The sequence below is a fragment of the Protopterus annectens genome, chromosome 9.part0 (genome assembly GCF_019279795.1).
Source record: "Protopterus annectens isolate FY-2018-M chromosome 9.part0, PAN1.0, whole genome shotgun sequence".
NCBI lineage: Eukaryota > Metazoa > Chordata > Ceratodontiformes > Protopteridae > Protopterus > Protopterus annectens.
In genome coordinates, this window is record NC_056743.1 from 815,206,333 (window position 1) to 815,230,738 (window position 24,406).

The following is a 24,406-nucleotide window of genomic DNA, read 5'->3' on the forward strand; positions in this document are numbered from 1 at the left end:
TTCCCTTAAGAGCACATAGGAACCACAGTCAGTCTGGGGCCGGTTTCGCCCTCTTTCTCCAGATCCCCAATAAGACTCTTCACTGGCACAGCTACAGGATCGAGATCTTAGCCGAGTGGCCAAGCCAAAACCTCCAGCACCCTCTCTGTCCAACCAGTGCTTCGTGTCCCTGCCCAAGTAGCTGACACACACACACCTTGAGATTTGATTTATACACAAACACACACCTGGGAAAGGCTGGCACAGGTTTACTGGCCATGCCCCCTTCTGCCCAGACTATAAGGTAGTACCAGCTGCCACCAACCACTACTTAACTACTTTTAAGGCCCTTAGCAAACAGTGCCCAATCTTACTGTGTAATGTTACTATCATCCAAATGGTTAAGTGTGACCAAGACTAAGGCTATTTAGGAGTGGCCTGTACAGTGTCACCAAATACACATGCAAGTACCCTAAAACCTTAAATGCTGTTGTGTCTTTCGGCTTTTCCTGGTTAGGGATCGCCACAGCGGAACTCCAGTCCACTAATGATTGGCAGTAGATTTTTACATGCTGAGTTGCCGGCCCTGACGCACAACCTTTAATGAAGGGATGCCCATTCACACATGTCTCCACACAGAAGACGCTCTAGCTGAGAATCGAACAGGACAATGTCTTACTGTGAGGCGACAACGCTACTGCAGCACCACCGCCGCAGTACCCCAAGAGCTTAAATACATCTCACAAATATCAGCCACAAAGATAGGTTTAAATACATTTAATAATAAATAATAAAAGAACAAGACAATGCTCAAATAACACCGTAACTACACAGTTCAGAATCACAGGAAATATTTTAAAACAACATTGCAGGACAGTCTCAAATAAATTCAGAAAACATCTAAACTAATCTTTACTATATTCCTATCTATATCTAAAAGATACTATACCCTAAATAACTTACTTACAGAGCAAGGCAAATGCAGTTGAGTGGAAGTTCTTGCTAGGTCCAAGACAAGATACAAAATGCACCCTCACTCAAATTAATATCACATATTATTGCTGGGTTAGCTAGGATGTCATCACTCTGTCACCTGACTTCAGTTCCCAGGCTAAACAGATACTTAGGTTCATAGGCAGGTACTAAGCTATCGGCCCAAGGGCCTAAGTAAGCCTATCCAACAAGGTTCCCTGGCTTATGCCACCCAAGAAAGTTAATTTCCTGTGCCCCTGTCGAGCATAGCCACAGAAGTGATCCCCAGGGTGTATTTCCTATTTCCCATCCACTCACCAAGATTTTTCTTGAAAAGTGCTAATGAGGAACTTTGCTTGACATAGATGGGTAGCTTGTTCCAGAGTATAGGAAGTCTCTGGGACAGGAATCTATCCTTCCAGCATGTCCTGCTTATTGTTGTGACAAGGTTTAGGTCCCTAGAGTGTGTAGCTTGGAGGGATTGGGATTTCTTTAGGTGTAGCATGTCCAACAGCTCTGGGTTTAGCATAGCTTTATATGTTAGGCAGAGATCTCCTCGGAGTAGGCGATATGCTACAGAGTAAAGCTGGAGTTTTTTGAGATGGTCAGTATAGGGCATCTGTTTGAGGCCAGTAATCCTCTTTATGAGGTACTTCTGTGGCCTTTCCAGCCGCTGCAGATGTCTTGTGAGGTACATTCCAAAAGGGGAGTTGTACTCTATAATGGGTCTAATAAGTGCCTAGTAGAGGGGAACAAATACCTCTTTTCCTGGATGAGAACCCTTTTGTGATGAGGTGTGCCACATGGAAGGATTTCCTCACTACTGTGCTGATATGTTTATCAAAGGAGAGACTACTGTCCACCTGGGTCCCAAGGACTCTTATCACACATTTGGCGTTAAGTAGACTGATGTTGATGTGGTAGTTCATGGGTACAGAGTTTTCACCAAAGGGGATGACAATGCACTTTTTGGCATTGAGCTTGAGGCCATGCCTCTGACACCAGGCATCTGTCTCAGTGAGGCCCTTCTGTAGGATGTCCACATCATTTGGGGACTCGACTATGGCTCCTAGTTTGCAGTCATCTGTGAACTTTGTTAGCCAGAGGCCTTCTGTGTTAGCCTGTACTTCAGAGAAGTAGATACCAAACAGGAGAGGTCCCAGGACTGAACCCTGTGGTACTCCACTTGTCACTGGTTTGAAGTCAGACTTGGGAGTCTGCAACTTTTACAGTGAGGGTTCTGTCAGTGAGCCAGTTGGCAACCCATCTTGTGACATAGGGATTTATTCCTAGTTTAGTGAGTTTAGCTATAATTCCAGAATGGGGGATGGTGTCGAAAGCATTGGCAAGGTCAAGATAGGCTGTGTGAACCACCTTACCCTTGTCTACAGCTTTGGTGACTGCCTCAAAGAAATCAATCAAGTTCAGAAGGCATGATCTGCCTTTCACAAAACCAAACTGGGTGGGGTCCAGACTTTGGAGGTTACCAATGTCTTTGTTTATGAGTTCCATGATGGTAGGTTCCATGGCCTTGCAGACTAGGCTCGTCAGGCTAATAGGGCGATAGTTCCCAGGATCAGTGGTGGCTCCCCCTTTGTGGAGTGGGATAACTGTTGCTGTGCGCCATTCAGTGGGCACAAAGCCTGATATGAGACTATGATTGAACATGGTGCTTAGGCAGGGGAGCCAGTTCATTCTGAAGTTCGTGTAAAATGCAGCCTGGGATGTTGTCCGTTCCCATGGATGCTGTATTTTTGGTTTTAGAGAGTGCAGATTTTTACCTGCATAGATGTGATTACAGGGACTCTGCATTCTTCCTGTACATATATGGGCCCTTTAGGGGTGAGAGGGGGGTAAAGTTAGCACTGAACCTATCTGCCAGGATGTTGGCAATAACAGTTGGTTCTGTAATTTTCATGCTGCTGTGCTGTAACTCGGAGCAGATCTGGTTGTTGCCATTAAGATTATTGACAGCTATAGAATGCTTTGTGGTTGCCCTTAGAATCAGTGGTGATTTTGTTTTCGTAGCTAGCTTTGGAGGATCTTATAAGGGATCTCAGCTTCTTACTGAGGCTGACCAGGGAGCTCCTCCAATCATGGGATTTTACTCTCTTTTGCAACAGTTACTTCCTTCTGTTGTAGAGTTTGTTTATGGCAGGGGACCACCAGATTGGCTTCCTTTTTTTGGAGGATAGTGTCTTGGTTCTGTTTGGGATAGCACAATCCATGAATTTGTGTAAGTGCTTATAGAGTGCATTTGTGTAGGATTCAGCAGTTGTAACTGTATTGTCCATCTGCATGGGTGTCATGAAGTTTGCCACTTCTGTCTTAAAAAGCATGAAGTGGGCTTTGGAGAAATTTTTTACCATGGTTTCCTTAATGGTGGGTGGGGGTGGGATGCGGATATCTAGGGTGATTAGCTTATGGTCGGATCTGACCAACGAGGAGTTGACTTCAGGTGTGGAACACCGGTCACTCATGTTGTTAATGACTAGGTCTAGGATACTGTTGCCCCTGGTGGCGGTGTGGATAAGTTGATCCAGGGCATCAGAATTTATAAATTCTAAAAAGCGTTGAGCGAAGGAATTGGTACATGAGTAGTTTTTCCTAGTTAATGGTGGGGTAGTTAAAATTGCCCATTATTAGGGTGTTTGGTTGGACCCTAATATTTTCCTGTATATCAAGAAAAGATGAGTGGGAATTCTGGGGCATGGTGTGGGATCTGTAGCAAGCTACAATTTGGACTGCAGTTTTGCCCAGAGTTAGTTGCACTTGGATAACCTTGGATGCATTATGCTGCACAACTAGCCTGGAGGTGTGGATATCCTTAAGGAATATGGACACACCTGCCTTTGGTGCTCTGGTCCAGTTTAGACGGCCGAAAAGTGTGGTATGGTTATAGCCTGGTAATGCAGGGGTGCTCTCTAGAGCCTTGAACCAGGTCACAGTCACTGCACAGACAACAATGTTCTCCATTTTAAGGAGGGTCTCAAGTGAGTGCATTCTGAGATTTAGACTTCTAGCATTGAGTAGCATTACCCTCAGTTTATGCTTGTCTGTTCCTGTTACAGTGGTGAATTTGTCATTTGAACCTTGCCTAAAGAAGGCTCTATAGGGACGGCAAGATCCTTAGCCAGTAACCGGAATCCCAGGGGCAACAGGTGCAGGCCATCTCTGGTACAGCATTGTGGTCTGTTGACCATGTCATCCCAGGCAGACAGATAATGGATCCCCTTAGAATGACACCAGAAGCTTAGCCAATTGTTGAAGTCAATCATTTTGTCCTTGTACTGCGGTGTCATTCTGGGCGATGGCAGGATGCTACTCAGGGCTAGGGTCATACCTGCCTGGCCTACAAGATCGGAGAGCTCTTCCATTTAGAATTTCATACCTCTATGTCAAAAATACATATCTCTCAGAAGTGCACAGCTGCTATGAAGTCACACAGCAATAAAAACACTTTTACATATGAAACCTAGTAATTACTTCTTTTTCAAGACAACAGGAAAAACTCTAGCTCTACACATTGTGTCTGCTTACTGAGAGATCACACAATCGTAAAACACTTTACTTTTCAACCTTGAAGTTTTGCAAGTTAACTCTGTATGTTCCAACTTCTACTATTAAAACATACATTTGCACAGGTATACAGTTTATATACACTTCTTTTCTTTAGTGGTTACATTCTTGAAGGTCAGTACATAACATACAGTTCTCTTGCATTTGTAAGACAAGCATATGAATCATATTAATATTCACAAATGACATATACTTACAAAATTCCACAGGTGGGCTGGCAGTGTCACACCAGCTATGAATGAAAATTTGTGCTGTGATGTAATTTAGATAGATTTAACTTCAGCATTGGATAGAGTCATAAAGAAAATACTGATCAATAAATTAGAACAACTAGGTACTGATGTGCTCTTGATAAGATGGATAGCTGCATGGCTTATAAATAGGACATGGCAAGTACCATACAGCAAATAGACAAGGAAAATTCTTGGTTATAGTCAGGGCACCCCACATGGCTCTGTCCTAGTACCATACATTTTTAGATTATATCTTTCAGATGTATCTTTTTCATTTGAGGCATTGTACAGTCTGTATGAAGATGACTTGCAATTGGGTAAACTGATTACGTGTATTACAGATAGGGCATGTCTGCGAAAGAACTTGACTAAATTGACTATTTGGGCACAGCAGAATAAAATACTGATAAATACATCAAAAACTAAGCATATGAGATTTGTGAGACAAACTGAAAAGTGAATATTTAACACAGCACACAGTGATTGAAACTGTAGACTCATGTAAGGACCTGGGTATATGGGTAGATCCAGCTTTGAGTTTTTCTAATCACATCAACCAAGTGGTTAATGAGTTACAGAACTATAGTTTGTATAAAAAGATTTACAAAGTATAGGAAATCAGAAATGATGAAGTTGTTGTTTGTTAATTACATTAGACCCAAACTTTAGTATGGAATAACAATATGGAAACCTTATAAGAAAACAAGCATGAGTAAACTGGAAAGAGTACAGCAGAAATACACCAAGGGCATCCGTGAATGTGAAAATTTAACTTATTATAACTTATCATGAAAGCCTAAAATATCTGAACTTGTATAGTGTCTCACAAATATATTTAAGAGGAGACCTTATTGAGACATATAGGGCATTTAGAGACAACTTTGGTTCTCAGAGAGTAGCTGATGCGTGGAATAGACTACCAAATTACATTAAAGCAAGCACTAGTTTAGATATTTTTAAGAACAGCTTGGACACTTATTATGGGAACAACTGTTCTGGTCTGAATAGAGAGATGAAAAGTCAACAAGTAAAGGAGAGGAGTAGTGCTGAAACAGAATTCATCCTCGGGTCTTGGTGAGTACCTTTGCAAGGTGGACCCTGTTTTCACAAAATCCCACCAAGACAACACTGATACATAGACTGTATTTATGTAGCACATATCATGGACAGAAGTAGGTAAAAAATTAAGAGAGACAGCAGAGTGCACAAAACCCAAGATAAAAAAGTGCCCAATCTTGGTAGGTGCACTGGTACCAGGACTGGAAAAAATGACAGTGTAGAATCCTCAAAATATGGAAACATTCCTAAAACAGGGCAAGGCCAGGCTCGGGGGGGATGCCCCTCCCCACCCTGTTGTAGAAGAAAGTAGCAGTCCACAAAAACTGATAGACCAAGGAAGAGCCATTAAGATGATAGAGTAGACTATTGAGGATAAGAAAGAAATTATGTATTGTTACTATTATGCAAAAAGCCCAGAATTTCCACACACAAGTTATACAAAACGATTACGTGAGAAATTAGAGGAAAGAAATCTACTTCTGCAAGAAAAACTGTCAGAAGCTTCAAATGAAAATTTGCGTTCATAAATACACCAGACTTGTGAAAAACAGTATACAGATCAAAAAACTTGATCTGTTTGGAAGAGGCATCTGAGGAAGTGCGAAAATATAAACAAAACCTAAAGATACCTTGAACAATATAAAAAAGAAATATGGACACTGGAAAGAAAGAGAGAGAGACTTGATATGGTGCACTATTTTTCCAAAGGATCCAGCTGTCTTTTGTGACACCATAAGGAAAATATTTTCCACTTGGACAGGTAAGATTTTCTAGTATTGGGTTTCTTGGCCTCCTGCAGGACACTGAGAAAGTCCTCATTGTACAGGTGTCTAAAGGGGATCATAGTCCTATCAGCCATAGGATGAGGTTCAAAGACTGCCACTGTGGATGCATCCGAGATCCCTTGTTCTGTGTGAGCAGGTCCACTGAGGGGCATAACTTGTGGTGACTGCCCATGGTCAGAAGAAGTAAGACTGCAAACCAGTGCCGTCTTGGCCAATAGGGGGTCACCATCAAGATTTTTGGGTTGTCCTGCTGAATTTTCAGCAGCACTTTTTGAATCAATGGGAAGGGGGAATGTATACAGAAACTTCCCCTTCCATGAAATTGAGAAGGCATCTGTTGCCAGTGGCTTGGGGTCTGGTGCCCTGGTGCAATAGCCAGGACGTTGCCTGTTTGTGGAGGAGGTGAACAGGTCAAATTGAGTTATACCCCACCACTGGACCAGGTCCAGGAAGATAACTCTGTGAAGCATCGATTCACGGTTGTTTGTGATGGTTCTGCTGAGAGAGTCTGCCTGGACGTTGTGAAGGGAGGGGATGTAAACCGCCTGTAGGGTCAACCCCTGGGAGGCGGCTAGTTCCTATACCCGTATGGCTAATCTGCAGAGTATGTAGGATTTTGTCCCTCCCTGTTTGTTGAGATACCACAGGACAGTGGTGTTGTCCGTGAAAATCTTTAGTAGGCCTTTATGTAGGTAAGGGGAAAAGCCCTCCAGAGCAATGAGGATCGCCCTCATTTCCCTGACACTGACATCCTCTAGTTTGTGTGGGTGTGGCCACAAACCCTGCATCTGTCTTGTGCCTAGAGTTGCTCCCCAGCCCAGGTCTGATGCATCTGTGTGCATAATCTAGGTTGGTGGGGGAGGTTGGAGAGGAAGGCCTGGATTCATGGTCACTTGTGACAGCCACCAGTGAAGATCTTGTTTCAGACAAGGTAGAAGGTGGACCCTGAATTCCACAGGATGGGAGTGCTGGGACCAGACTGACCGAAGATACCACTGTAGCTTTCTCATGTGCAGTCTTGCCAAGGGAAGCATGGGTATAGTGGCTGCCATGTAACCCAGGAGCCTCAGGTATTGTCTGGCAGTCAGTTATGATACCTGTAGAATGTCGAGCAGGTCGTCTGTCAAGGATGCCACTTTGTCTGCTGGTAGCAAGGCCTGCAAGAGGTCTCTGCGAATCCTGCATCCTAGGAAAACAATGTCCTGTGTGAGCTCCAGATGGGACTTTGGGAAGTTTATCTGAAAACCTAGAGACTGTAAAAGGGTCAGAAGCAACTGAGTGTGAAGGAGGAGGGTCTTTGGATTGACTGCTTGGATCAAGAAATCATCTAGGTAAATGAATATTTGGATTCCTTTTGTTCTGCAATAGGCAATGACTGGAGCCAGACATTTTGTGAATACCTTTGGGACAGTGGGAAGCCCAAATGGCAAGGCAGAGAACTGAAAGTGGGAACAGCCTGCCAAAAATATCAGATATTTCTTGAAAGTGGGCTTCATTGGGATGTGTAGGTAAGCATCCTTTATATCCAGGGCCACCATGAACCTGTGGAGCAGAAGTAGGGGGAAGAGAGAGCATCCTGAAGGTAGGAAGCTTGAGAAATGGGTTTAACAGTGAGAGATCCAGTATGGGTAGCCATGGTCCCTCTTTTCTGGGTAACAGAAAAATCCAGGAGTAGAATCTTTTCCATTTTGCTTCTGAAGGCACTGGTTCTATGGTCCCTAGGGACAGTAAAGTCTGTAGTACAGGTTTTAGGAGGTGGGGCTGATTGCTGAGAAGTTGAGGGGTACCACTTCTTACCGGAGGAGAGATCCAGGACATGAAATGACCATTCTGGATGATGGACATCACCCATTTGTCTGTGATAATGTGTGACCAGGCAGGGAGACAGTGAGAGAGTTGGACAGACAGGGGTAGAGGGGGTGAGAGATGGTTTCAGGAAGGTTGCAGGTAGTGAGACACTACCTGCCTTATCCTGAAAGGGGATCCGCTGGCTAGGGGCTGTGAAAGCTCTAGGCGGGGGAGTTTGCATTCTAGGTCATCTCCTAGGTTTGGAGGGAGGCATCGGCTATGCATGTTTCCGAATGAACTGAGTCTTGGCCGGGTAGTTCCTATGGAACTTGGGAGAAACTAGCAGGTGTTTAAGGTCCTGCATTTCTTTCCCTTTTTTGCTGTAAAGATTTGAAGAGATCTGCCACCTTGAAACCGAATAACGCAGAGGGATCTAAGGGGGCATCAATGAGTTTCACCATGAAGTTATCAGGCAGAGGCTGAAGATGAAGACAGGCATACCTTTTAAGAGCAGAGGCTGATGCAGCCGACCTAGCGGAAGCCTCCGCTGCATCATAACTGCACCTAATGGAATGTCTGTTCACCTGGGAGGTGAGCGCTAGGAGAGAAGCTAGAGAGGCGTTGGCTGGACAGTCTTGGAATCTCAGCCAAATCTCTAGTGGCTTTCTCTAGCAGGGCTAGAGAGTATCTGGCCATATGGGTCTCATAGTTATTGGAGTAGAATAACGTAGATAGCTGATGAAGTCCAAAGAAACACAACACACGTTGGATAAAAGACTTTATATACGAATGCAAAGCTTTCAGGTAAAACCCTTTCTCAATACTAAACACATCAGATAAAAAAGCATATGCTTATATACACACCCAAAGACACATGACCGCAGCCAAAGTCATGTGACAAAAATTTTTTTTAAAAAAACAATTAAATAACAATTTATACCCTAAAAAACCTAGACAATGTAACATATATTACAACAATTTTACAAAAAAATCATCATAATTTATTTTACATTGCGTTGCAGCCTTGTAAGAATAGGTTTAATACTAACAGTATTATTAAGACCTGGTTCATGGTCAGCATTCAATCTAATGATCCACTCATACTCTTTTATTTCAATATAGTTATTAATATCTCCACCCCGAAGAAAGGGGGTTGCTAAATCAATAACTCTAAATTTAAAACTATGCAAGTCACCATGTAATTGAATGTGTTTAAACAAGGCATTGTTTGCATATTGCCTTCTTATTTCCGATTTGTGCTCAATAATTCTATCCTTGAGCCTACGTGTCGTTTTACCAACATAATACGACTGACAGGCAACACACGTTTCCAGATAGACCACATTAGTCGAATTACAGTTAGCTTTGATGTTAAATTTAAATACATGTTTTGTATAAGGATGAGTATAAGTAGCAGAAAGTTTAGCATCAATCAAGTCTATACAACATGAGCAATTATAGCACTTGCTAGTTCCATAACAGGAAGTTTGATATAAAGATTTATCAAAATCTAAAACAATAGGTTGAAAATCCTTATAGCATAACAACCTCTTTAAATTTTTCATAATTTTATAACTGAAAAAAGGTTTGTTAGCTAATATTTTTGAAACATCAGGAGATGCAATCAAAACAGGCCAGTATTTATAGATTACCCGTTTAACTATAGCAACCTTATTTGCAAAAGTGGTAACATATCTAATGTGTGCATCTGTAGTAACATCCTGTATAGTAACCGTATGGATCTCATTCTGCACATTATAAATATTCCTGAAATATGGTAAATACATACTACTCCTATTATGTATAATCAAATCCATATACTGCTTTAACATAACAATGTCATACCCACAGTTAATGAATTCATGATACATTTCTAATAATTGAGTGTTAAACAATTCGTCTGTAGTATTGAGACGACTAGCCCTAATAAATTGGGACTTAACTACACCACGAAAGACATGCAAAGCATGCATACTACTTGCATGTAAATATCTCCCAATATGTGTTTGTTTCTTGTAAATAGTAGTGTTAATAAGCCCATCATTTACATAAACCTTAACATCCAAAAATACAGCTTCATACCTAGATGCAATAGATTTAAATTTCAAAAATGTAGTGGTTGCATTTAAATAGGAAATAAATTGTTGTAAATCAATAATGTTTCCCTTCCAAACCAAAAAACAGTCATCAACAAAACGTTGATAAAACTTAATACGTGGGTCCAAAAAATTACTTCCATCATGCACATGTTGTAATTCCCACTGATGTAATACTAAATTTGCATATGTGGTGGCCACGGGAGTACCCATGGCCACACCATTAACCTGCAAATACGGTTTCTGATCAAAAATAAAAATATTATTGCTTAACACAAGGTCTAAAAGAGAACAAATATTTTGCACAGAATCAGTCATCATGGACTTATCATTTGTTAGAAATTGCCAAACAGATTCAATACCAAACTTATTGGGAATTACAGTAAACAACGATACAATATAGAGTGTTACAAACCAATAGTCATCAGTATTATAATTATCAAGGTTCTGAAAATACCAAGCAGACAACTTTGTCAAAAAATCACATGTATCCTTCAATATAAAATTACACTTAGCCAAAAAGGGAAATAATTGTTTCTGCAAATAAACTGAGATTGGCTCAGTGACCCAGCCATTACCAGAGACTATAGGTCTCATTGGCGGGTCTACCATGCATTTATGTATCTTTGGAAGTCCATACAGTTGTGGAACAACAGGACAAGGTACAGAAAAGAAATGAAATAAATCTAAATCAAGATTATTATTAAACTGTAAATCATATATACATAAATTTACATTAGTTATATGGCTTTTAACATTCTGAAATGTAATTTCCTTAAAAGCTAAAGGATCTGCCAACAACCTTTTCACTAATATATTATAATGGGCCCTGTCCATAACGACAACGGCCCCACCCTTATCTGCCTGTTTGATAATAATGTTTGAATTGCGTTTTAGGCAGTTCAATGCTAGGTATTCATTATAATCTAGATTATAACACAATCGACCTGCATGATTACTAAGACATGCTCTAAATTCATTTTCACATAGATCGTGAAACGCCACTGTAATAGGTACATTTATCGGAATAAATGTACTGCGCTTCTTGCAAACATTAGTACACTCGTTATCACAATTAAAAATTAGCTTCAAGTTCAAAGCTCTCAAAAAAAGTTTAAGGTCAGTTAAAATACTGACCAAGTCCAGCGACCCAGCAGGAATGAAGCTCAAGCCCTTAGATAAGATGGATGAGCACGATTCATTCAACACAAATGAAGAAAGATTTAAAACACCTTTCACTATTTTCGTAGGTTCTTGCCCTGCCTGACAGTGTGAACACCAAAAGATGTGCACATGAGTAGACATTGCAATCATGCAGATTTGGGGGATAAGTGTAAGGCAGACTGACCATACACTGGCAAATGCAGATGGCCCATGCTAGTATACCCCTGCCAGGAATAGTGACTGCTGTAGTACACAACAATAGGTGCAACAAAAGTAAAGTTGTGTACCTACCATAAATGTAGATGTCCGAGTGTATTCACTGTTGCAGTCATTACACTTGGGTTATCCTGCTGGCAGGCTACCCGCAGTCGGCCTGAATTCCAAAGTCCTGGTCCGGCGTTGGTTGCTGTCACCTCTTCCCTGACGTCAATGCGCCAGGGGTATAAAAGATGCAGCCAATGCCATTTTCTTCAGTTTGTCTTGTCCCAGATGTCAGGTGCCCCCAAAAGGGTAGGCTGTAAAAATTATGATCATAAAAAAGCATGCACATAATCTTTATCTACAAGCAAATACACCACATAGGTTGTATAGAATAGATAGGTACAGATAAGTCCCAGCAAGGAAAAAGGGGGAAGGTGAGAGGGTAACCTGGACTGCAACAGTGAACATACTCGAACATCTACATTTATGGTAGGTACACAACTGTACTATGTTCATAGTGTTTCACTGTTGCAGTCATTACACTTGGGTTGAATCCCAAAGCTGAGGTTGGGCGGCTGGGCCTAAATAGAGTTTGGAGTGGCTATGAGGCCCTGCAGAACTGCAATGGCAAAGCCTGCTCTGGATTTAGAGTAGAGAGGTAAATGGTAGTGCTTTGTAAAAGTGTGCACTGAAGTCCATGTTGCAGCCTCCAAAATATCCTTGATTGGTACTCCTCTGAGGAAGGCTGCTGAAGTGGCTACTGCTCTGGTAGAATGTGGCCTAATGTCCTTGTGCACTCATTTGCCATGTTGTGAATAGCAGAAACGAATGCAGTGGCCTATACATTTTGAAATAGTCTGCTTTGAAATGGCTTTTCCTTGGGAACCTGCAGCATATGCCACTAGGAGTTGCTCAGTCTTTCTGAAGGCTTTAGTCTTGTCCAAGTAAAAGTGTAGCTGTCTGTGTATGTCCAAAGTATGCAGATGTCTCTCCCCCTTATTCTGTGGGTTTGGATAAAAGGTAGGCAAATGTATGGTTTGGTTAAGAGCCACACTGGGAACTACCTTAGGCATAAATGTGGGGTTTGTCCTCAGAGAAACCCTGTCCTGATGGAAAATAATAAAAGGTTCCACAGCCATTAGTGCCTGCATCTTTTGAGACTCTTCATGCTGAAGTTATTGCTAGGAGTAGAGCGGTTTTCCATGACAAGTATTTTATCTCTGCTGTATTGGCTGGCTCAAAAGGAGGCAGTGTGAGTTTTCCCAAGACAAAGTTGAGGTCCCATGTAGGTATTGGAGCTCTCCTTGGAGGTCTTATGTTTTTGGCCCCTCTGAGAAACTGTCTTAGCAGTGGAAGAGAAAAAACAGGTGGGTCCGTATTGTAATGACCTGAAATGGCAGAGGCATGGATCTTAATTGATGAGAAGCATAGGCTTTTGTCCAGAATCTCAGTTAGGTATTGCAAAATCTGACAAATATTTGGTTCAAGCGAGTCAATTCCCTGCGCTTGGTTCCAAGCAGAGAATCTCTTCCATTTTTCTGCATAAGATTTTCTGGTGCTGGGCCTCCTGGCCTCCAAAATAACATCCATAACTGCTTTAGAGAGAGGTGTGCTCTGAATTATTACATTATCCGCCATGCAGCCAGATTTAGGGTTCTGATTTGGCTGTGCAAGATCTGATTGTTTTGTTGGGTCAGCAAATGAGGTATTAGAGGCAATGTCCAGGCTGGGCCTTGAGACAAGCTCTTTAGGATTGGGTAGCAGTGCTGGCGTGGCCAGCCTGCGGCAATCAGTATAATTTTTGGCTTCTCTTGTCTGACCTTTAGGAGTACCTTGGAGAGAAGAGGCAGGAGGGAAGGCATATACTGTAAGGGCTTTCCAGCTGAATGAAAGGGCGTTCATTTTCCATGCTTGCTGGTGGTAAGACCGAGTGCAGAATCTCTGTAGCTGGCAGTTGTGAGGAGAGGTGAATAAATCTATGTCTGGGCATCCCCATTTCCCTGTTATCATGTTGAAGATTTGTGGATCCAGTTTCCAGTCGTGAGGATCCACGAGGTTTCTGCTTAGTTCATCTGCCAAAGTATTTGTCTTTCCTGGCAGGAATTGAGCTTGCAGATGTACTTGATAAGTAAATGCGGTGTTCCACAAAGTCAGGGCTTGCCTGCAGAGGGGGAAGGAATGTGTGCCCCCTTGCTTGTTTATGTACCACATGACTGCAGTATTGTCCATCTTTATCAGTAGTTGTCCTGGATGAAGTAGGTCCTTGAAGGCTGTCAGGGCATTTTGTACAGCTAGCATCTCTTTTTGATTGATATGAAGATGCATTTGGTTTGTGGGCCATGTGCCCTGAATACATTTTCCTGCCATGTGCACCCCCCCAAGCATAATCTGATGCATCTGTTCTTAGGGTCTGCCTGGCAATGGGTAAGGTGAATGGCTGTCCCTTGTTGTGGTGACAGGCCTGTGCCCACAATAGAAATTCCTGTTGCAGGCAGGGAATGAGAGTAATTACTGTTTCCAGGCTGTGGCAATGTTGAGTCCAAACACTTTTTAGATACCATTGTAGATTCCTCATATGCAGTCTTGCATATGGAATTAGTAGGATGCAGGATACCATGTAGCCCAGAGCCTGCAGAATTTTTCTTGCAGATAACTGGGTCTTTGTTGCCATGTCTTTGAAGTAAGAAGTCAGATGCCTTTGTTTGTCTGGCGTGAGATAAGCCATCTGGGCAGTTGTATTTAAGCTTGCACCCAGGAATATCATCTCTTGAGAGGGCACTAGTTTTGATTTCTTTTCGTTTACTGTGTACCTTGGCAAATTAGTAATCTTTTTACAAACGCTAGATGCTGTAGTAGAATATCTTTGTCCTTTGTTTGAATAAGGCAGTCGTCCAAGTAGGGGTATATTTGAATTCCTTTGTCTGCAAAATGCAATTACTGGTGCCAGGCATTTTGTGAAGACCCTGGGTGCAGTAGATAAACCAAAGGGCAGTGTAGAGAATTGGTAATGTATTGAGCCAGCTATAAATAGGTTAATAGGTTCATAGATAAGTACTAGGCTAACTCCCCTTGTGAGGCATTTTAAGCCTAGCCAATTATTCCTTGTGTGACTCAAACCCTGCACCTTGTGTTTGTAAGGCAAACACATTAACCATTAGGCCACCATCCCAACACTGAGGTATCTTCTGCAAGATTGTCTGATTGGGACATGCAGGTATGCCTCTTTGAGGTCCAATGTTACAAGCCAAGCCTTCTTGTCCAGCATGGGCAGAAGCTGCTGTAGAGTCAACATTTTGAATTTTGGGACGTCCAGAAAAGTATTTAGAATAGACAGGTCCAGAATTGGTCTCCAGGCTTTGTCCTTTCTTGGTACTAAGAAAAGTCTTGAGTAAAATCCTTGTCCCTGCTCTTGTTGCGGCACTGGCTGAATAGCCCCCATGAACATGCGAGATGAAACTTGTTTTTGTGCCTCTTGCCATTGATTGCGTGGCAGGTCTGGCATACCTTTTGCCTTTGGAAGGGTGTGAAAGTGGAACCTGTAGCCCTGAGAGACAATACTTAAGACCCATTTGTCCTGGGTGATTTTGTACCAGTTTTGTGAAAAAACTGCTAGCTTTCCCCCAAGGGTGCTGCCAAAAAATAAGTGCTTGGCACTGGCAGAGGGAAGTCATTGGGACTGTTTTCTATAAGGCTGTGATTTGTCTTCTCCGCTTTTGGAGGTAGGAGCATCCCACTGTTTGGGCCTGTATGAGCCCTGGGGCTGTTGCCTCCCTCTAGGACGTCTGAATCTGCCTCTTTTTAGTCTGACACTGGAAAGAACCAATTCTAAGAGGGCCAGTTCCTGCTAAATCTGGGAGGCTATACCTGTAAGAAATCCTTTACTGTTTGCATAGATTTTGCCTTATCCTCCATTTTGTTTAACACCTCCTCTGCCTTAACACCAAAGTATCCTGCTGTAATGGAGCATCCAATAATTTTGCTTTAACATGATCAGGCAGATTCTGTTCCTTTAACCAAGCATGCCTTCTAATAACAGAACCTGTAACAGCGGCCCTGCACGAGGCCTCCAGTGAATCATAGCCACATTGCAAAGTATGTTTTCCCACTTGTTCAGCTGCATGCAATAAATCCTGCAAATCTTTGTTCTCAGTACATTCAGAATTTGTCAACATTTTTGTTTTAACAAAGACATTAAGTATTGCTGATATTTGAGCATATGAAACTGACAATTTAAAGCCCTTACAGCCAAGGTAGCAGAAGTGTAAACTTTTTTCCCCCCATCTGTCCAAAGCCCTAGAAGCTCTGTCTGAGGGAACAGGGTTTTTGGCAGAAGCAGCCTTGACCCCTTTGGGGCCCCGTGAGATAGTTTCTGGGTCAGCAGCAGGGTTTTTGTAAAGAAATTTATGGGTGTCTGGGACCCTGTAGTATCTGTCCAGCTTAACAGGGGCAGGAGGTAAAGAGTCCGGAGACAGGCCGGACTCTGAGAAAACATTATCTACTATGTCTAGAACAGGGGGAATTGCAAGGGGTCTGTGCTGAGGAAGTAAAAGAAAGTTTCTAAGTCTTTTCTTAGACTCGGAATAATCCTGGCTCTCTCAAAGGAAATGCTCTCTCACGGTATGCAGGGTTTCCCCAAAAGAATAGTCCTCAGGAGGAGAAGCTGAAGGAATAGAATCTTCAGCATCAGAACCGTCATAGGGAGGAACAGAATATCCCTGATCAGAAGAGGAATCAGAGGAAATGGAAACCTGATCAGAGGAATCATATTCAGTGTCTTGCCTAGGCCTCTTATCAGGAGGGGGATGGGAACCCCTGATCAGGCCTTCGGCCATTTTGAGCATCTGTTTCTTAGGCATAGAAGCCTGTCCTGGAGAATGCTGTACTGGTTTCCTTGTCTTTAAAACTGTTTTAGACTTTGTCTTGGATGTTGAAGTAGGCTTTATATAAAGTTGCATAGGTCTGAAGACGCCCTCAAAAGCCGATGCCTGCTCAGCAGCTCCAGACCCATCTGAGGGATTAATTTCCGAAGGGCCAATACCTTGAGTATCCAGAGGCCTAGCTGTCTCCACGTGGGAGTCGGAGGCGGCCTGTGGCTCTGAGGTAGCAGGAGTCAGGGGCTGCGAAAGCGCCTCACTGAGCACCGGCGAACTGGCGACTGGCCTAGAAGAGGCTTAGTCATCGGTTTTGGACCTCGGATGCTTGTCCTGGTCTTTATAATTGCGGTTTTTATGAATTCCGGTCATCGGTTGTTCCGACAGCATTATGTAGTTAAACCTTCTGCCAAAATAATGAAAAGCAAAGTCGTACAGACGCTTAATAGTGCGTTGGTTAAATCTAGCACAAAACCGACAACTAGCAACGTCGTGGTCAGGGCCTAGACAAGGAATACAGTAAGAGTGGAAATCCTTATGAGGTATTTGCTTCCCACAAGAAATACAATTGTTAACATTTTCTGGCATCGGTCTGGAGCAAGAAAAAAGTTTCCCCAACTGGGTACTTAGCTTTATTGAAGACTTTGGATCTGAAATTCGATTTCGAAAATCTCAGGAGTCGGCCGACCGGCACTTGCGAACTGCCTTTGCTTCGGGTACCGCGCGGCAAGAAAGACTGCAGAAAATGGCATTGGCTGCATCTTTTATACCCCTGGCACACTGACGTCAGGGAAGAGGTGACAGCAACTGACGCCGGACCAGGACTTTGGAATTCAGGCCGATTGCGGGTAGCCTGCTGCCAGGATAACCCAAGTGTAATGACTGCAACAGTGAAACACGATGAACATCCATCAAGATAAGAGTATGTATGCATATGCACACATGGGAGTGTATGCATCGTGGTCAGCATCCACACACCTAACACATTTCGTAGACACTGCATGTGAACATATAAGGCCATATGTCACATATCAGGCTTATGTACTGATAATATATGTGGTGATGTGGTCCCATGGCAGATCAAGGAAGGGTGCGACATATCAATAAGGGTGTGTACACTCCTCATAGCCATGGTATGGTCTGAAGGTTGTCAGTGTAATAGTATTGGATTGGTCATACATGGTCCACTGATGTTGAGATCTATAAACCAGACATCAGGCATTCACAGATGACATCTGTCCACATATCATCCCAGGTATGTGTTGCTGAAAAACATGGGGGCTGTGAGCATTAGAGCTGACATAACTGACACAGTACTACACATTTAGCAATGGGTTGTACACCTGTGAGGTTTGGTGCACAGTACATGGCAAGGTGCAGAACAGGTGCACAGCAATACAGTGTACATGCGTGAAGTGCTATCCGGGGGAAGGGGCATCACCTACTAACACAGCCCATGCATTACACACATGTATACTGTTGCTGGCATGGATTGAATATAACTGCACTGCATGCTGTTGTGTACCATAGGTTATGCATGTTGACAGATGGGTAATGGGAGGATTGTGTGTATTATCTTTGTGTAACCTCAACTGTATATGTGTGTGTGGTTATTTTGTCGGTAGGTTCACTCTGGTGAAGTGGAGGGAGGTTGATGCATGTAGGATGTGTGTGTGTCTGTGTGGGTGTCCATGTATGCACATGTGTGATTGTGGGGTTTGTTCATAGTGCAATACTACCCTTTGGTATTGTGCAGTACATGGACATGGATTGACAAATGACACACCAGGAATACTTGTCTGATATGTAAACACAGGACACCTGATAGTATAATAAAGTCTGTAGCATGGAGCATGCATTGGGAGGGAAAGTACTCACCAGGTATACCCTTAATATCGCATTCAGAAGACAGGTGACAGACAAACCACATATGCAGCACTACAGATGCACTGGGGAATTACTAGACAACACCAAGGAGTGTATCTATATATTACAGCTGTCACAGGATAGGTTGATTGAGCAGCATATCTGGCATGTACTGAGCAATACTTACACATGACACTCCAGTGCGTGACATTATGGAGTGAATGTAGTAGCACCTAATATATAGGGGCCATGCTCATGATGCCCAGACATACACAGGGTGAATACTGAATGACAACAGTGAGGCCATGTGAAACCACTCCACTCAGGACAAGGAGGTAATGGAGTAACAGGTCTTGTGTTGTGATCACTTGTCTAAGCATTTAGAGGAATGATATGTTAATGAGTAGTATTAATGAGTGCATGTTACCAAGTGTGATGCAGGATGGGGAACTTATGGGAATAAACGTGGGACTGTCTGTAAATTCATGGACAGGTAGGTATTAAGGTGGAGATTGTGTGTGTGTGTGTTTGTGTGTGTGTGTAAATACTGTTATGCAATGCTGTACAGGTCTTAAACTGTGTTTCTTTTTTTCCCCCCACAGGTGGCGAGTTCGGTCAGGGTCCCTCCTGCATGCAAGCTGATGTTGTTGTCCATACAGACACCGAAGATGATGATAGTACTGTTGAGGCAGGCACAGGTGGGGTTGGCAGGGGCTGAAACAGTGCCATCATTTCACATCCCCCTTCTTAGCCACCCCAACCCCGCACACAGCTTCAGTGCCTATACATACCCCATCACCAGTGGCCATAGCGGAGGGACAGTTGCTGGTTGGTGGCAGTGGACAAGAGTGTGTGACATCCATGCCTACTGTGTCTGGTCACAGCACGCATAGCCAGATGTCCAGCAGGGCACCACATAGGCAGATGTCCCAGAGTGCTCGTGGTAGGGCCGCTGATCATCATGCCCCTGGTAGAAGCATCACAAATGGTACCACCAGGCGCATGTTTCAGGCTGTCATGGGGGTGCAGGCACGTTTGGAACTGTACACAAGACAGGGCCTGAGGCTGCAGAGGGCTGCTTTCACATCTGCAAGCAACAACTTCCATGAACTGTCTGGTGCCCTCCGTGCTCATACCAAGGTCATGGATAGATAGGTTTGATGAGATGATGGGCCTCATCGACTGTGGTTTGTCTGTGCATGAACATGTGGTGAGAGTGCAGCGACGGCCGTGTGGACTTAGGCCAGCAACACCAACAGCTGGCAGTCAACGTGGACATGCTAGGACACCAAGGTGCTCACGTAGTGGCAGTACCAGACCCAGCACTGCTGGGAGGCCGCTGCCCACACTACACCACAGTAGGCCATGAGCACGTGGTCCTGGCCAGTTGCAGGAGGGACCCGGTTCCAGCGGACATCTGTCATCATCATGGGAGAGTAGCACATCGAGGCCTGTACCTGGACATGCCCATTGAACTCCTGGAAGGCACAGTCCGCGTGTCCGTGGCCTGAGGCAGTGAACTGCAAACACTGCCAGGTATGGTCTGCAGCTGTCCACAAACACCTGTATAGGGCAGCCACATGGCAGAAGTGTGTGCATGCATGCCCACACACTATACGAACACACCTAGGACAACCCCATACCTACACACACATCACCACAGCCAGTTCAACTCATTACACCCCTCACCCACACACATGGTGTCAAATATATGATCCACCCTCGGCCTCTGGCAGACCAACACACCCTGTGCATATGATGATACCTGTGCCACACCCGTCATCAATAACACTGATGCAGGGACAGGCTAATATGGTTCTGATGCACACGGTGACTGTTCTACAGTGTACCAATGTACTGCAGTGTAACATGCCAGGTAGTGTAGCCATCCTGCAATGATGCATTATAGCTGTTAGTAACACTGGTTGATTGTGGTCTCCACAATGGTATCCATTTGTGTTGTAGGTGTACATGTGTCAGCAGGCGGATGGTCTGCATTCATATTCCACAAGGGGTATGGCACTGTGGTGACACCATGGCTGTGACATATCTGGGGTACAGCTCAACATGTCGCACTTTTGTATAACAGTTACTGCCTGTGCCACATGGATAGGCAACCCACTGGGACGTGTACAATCTGCAACCTGATGTAGACCCATCCACATACACTCACACTCTTACTTGGCAACACTGGGACTAGACCCCTACCTAGGTATGTAGTGCTACTGAACTGTGTGGCTTTCATTACACACCACACAGCATTTAGGGTGAGGTGTGTTCCAGGTTACATGTTACATGCAGAACATCCCCAGACACGTACAGTACACTAAAGGGGGATGTAATGTTTGTATATTGATAATACATAGTGCGACATACCATCATATACACATTAACAGACATAACAGGCAGGCACACATCCAAGAGACCTGGGCCTATTGGTGCTAACTTGTCCGTGTGTCCAATGTGTTACAGGTAGGCTGCACACAGCACATGCATAACTGGGCTGGACTGTGGTATCAGTTACCTGTATGGTTGATGGTGAAAGTGGAGATATGCCAAGTGCACCATGGTGTAATGACAGTGTACACAGCACTCACATCCCCCAGTGGATATTGTACTCCCTGGAATCCATGATGACACACTGACATACCAACCATCACACATTGCCCATGACTGCGATATAACCCATTGTATATCACAAATGTGGTACTACAGGGATATGCATCTAATGCACATGCCACAGGCATAATAGGGTGTTGCATTGTCCTGCCTCAACTATGGCCAGCAACAACACTATCTGTACTACTGTGTGGCAATGCGTATTGTAATGGGAGTATGTGGCCTTGGAATGCTGTACCCTACAGATATATAGACATGCACACATACACACTTGCCAAAACTCAATGGGTATCTCATGCCTATTGACCCATTTGTACAACACTGTTGCGCTGGTACTGCAAGGCTGATGTAGCCAGTAGGGAGAGGAGCGTAACACCGTACATGTAATGTCCGATACAGCTGCAGCCACAACTGACTATGGCAAAGGGTGTTGCAGTGGTTGTGAAGGCCCTCATGGAATTCCCAACTACAGGTGTACTAACACATAGACACTGCTATCCTCAGTAATGCACATGTACACGTGTCAGTACTGGGGTACATCGCTGCAGGCGGTCATAGTTGTATACCTGGCTATTGTCCATGGAGAGATGGGTTGTGTAGGGGATGTGTGTACAGTGGCATCATGCTACCTGCCATGTGCCAGCAGGCAATCTATCAACAGACACCACTGTGGTGACCCACAGGGTGAGAGTGACGTGCATCAGCCAATCCTCTGGGTGCCTCCTGCACATGGCCAGTGAGGTGATCCAGTTGACATGTATGCAACATGTATTACAACACATGGTTAGTGTCTGTGATGGGGAACTGTACCCACACATGTTCTGTTGACCGTGGTAGTGTAGTGGAGGTACCTGTGGCATGTGGTGCATACAGGGTGTTGTCTCCTATATGTGCCAAATATTACACATATCTGGGCAAACATGCCAGTGTCAATCAAGCATAGGTTGCCTGTACGTATCCCAGCTGGATACCTGCCATCTGCACATCTGTATAGGGACTGTCATTAGCTTGGCAAGTAGCTATGAAGTAGGATGAATGTGTCAACAGATAGATGTTTGACAACAATATGTATGCTATTACTACATGTTGGAAGCCCTCACTAACATGTGCTGTACAGACGGTAGTCTACAGTTACATTCCACATGTCAGATCATTATCCAGTAGGGGATATACACTGTAAGACAGGTCACACACCAGGAACATGACAGTGAGGCCTCAGAGACCATCTATGCCTGCAGGTGTGCTTGTTGTAAGCACTACATTTAGCACTCTACTCTTGCCTGGGAAAGCACTGCCAACAGTAGTACCACCATGATACACTACTTGCCAATGTGACAGCATGTACCCTGGGTTACTACCCCTGTATGTAACACATTCACATGAATAACAGTGCTGTACAGGTCTCATATACTTGTGTGTCCCAGACATGACACTCGCACCCCTTGCTACTGTAATGACAACACATAGACGCATGTATTGTACACGACATTACATACACTTATTACAGATGTCATTACCCTGCTATGTTATCAGACTGGGTGGTGAGAACTGGTTACCAGGGCTACGCCATGCTTAGCAGGTGTCAGCACTGCTGCAATATAACAGCTAAGCAGATTTGCGCACTGGTAAGCAAAGCCTACACGGTGTAAGCGCCCATGCATTTAACCTTAGCAGCGCTTAGCTTTGTGCAAACCCGCTTAAAGCTGGTCAAAACTGCCTTAAACACTCTGTATACGACAGCCTTTGTTCTGCCCAGCAACAAAATAAACAGCCCTTGCAGGTCTTGAACCCAGGACCCTGTACACTATAGTCACAACAGTTAACCACTATGCCATGACCACAGTGAAGACGGTTGTTTTTCCAATACATCTGTCAATACACATTGATTACTATTGAACAATTGCTTTTACTTCCACAATTGTGTAGTACTTGTTATTGATATTACTGTTGCATCACATATGTTGTTGTAACATAATGCACACATATCAGATACAAACGGTGAGATACATCTGGGAAGGTATACACAACCGTGATGTTTACACATGACAGGAATATGGATATATCTCCCACTCTAATATCACCCACCCCATCCAACCACTACTTTTCTTTCCTCTCCACTAACTACCTTGATTATAGCGACCTCAGATGCTCATAAGCCTAGTACTTATTATACAGCGGGAACTTCTTATTGTAACATTTGTTAATGTCTGTTATGTACTTCACAGATAAAGATTCTAGTTGTCTACTGATGTACTATGCTCTTCATCTGTAAATATGTTGTAAGTAATTGCTATGTAAATTGTTAATCGCTATGTAATCCAATGTAACTACTGTCTGTTTATTTTAACTGTGGAGCTTTTCTCCCCGGGCCTCCAGTGAAAATGGACCTACGTCCAGTTGGACACTCCCGGTCAACAAATATAAATAAAATAAATATAAATATATATACATAGACATATGTTGATATACGTCTACATGTACATACACATGTATATTCATACATATGTCTGTCTACACATCTGTATAGTGCATCATATATATGGCCATGTGTAGATCTCTTTGTATATATATATATATATATATATATATATATATATATATATACACACGTGTGTGTATATATATATATATATATATATATATATATATATATATATATATATATATATATATAGATATATACATGTATATAGATATATATATGTATGCACATCCTATGTGTACAGATATACCTATATACGTTATGTAGATATCTATCTACAACTATATGTGCATACATATCTATTCAGATATATCTATTTATGTCAATATATATGTAGATATCCATAAGTATCTATATCTGAATATGTGTAGACATATATTGCTGTGTATATGTATATATTTGAGTGTTTATATGTGTGTGTGTGTGTGTATGTGTGTGTGTGTGTGTGTGTGTGTGTGTGTGTGTATATATATATATATATATATATATATATATATATATGTCTATATGTATATGTGTATATATTTACATAGATATATGGATAAATATATATACATATATCAAAGAAAATCACAAAAACAACCAGTGATCCAAACCACAGCCAAGGAAATTACGAAAAGTTTTTAAAAAATAAAAAACATTACTGTAGGTAAGTACTTTCATGGTGCTTCTCACACCATTTCTTCAGACCTTTTAACAACCTTACAACATA

The 24,406-nt window shown here is 43.1% G+C and overlaps 1 protein-coding gene across 3 annotated transcripts in view; it reads right to left on the minus strand.

Annotated features, from left to right (window-relative positions):
- DIP2B (disco interacting protein 2 homolog B) overlaps positions 1-24,406 on the minus strand; it is a 2,678,679-nt gene that overhangs the window by 1,116,980 nt on the left and 1,537,293 nt on the right. The window lies entirely within an intron of this gene.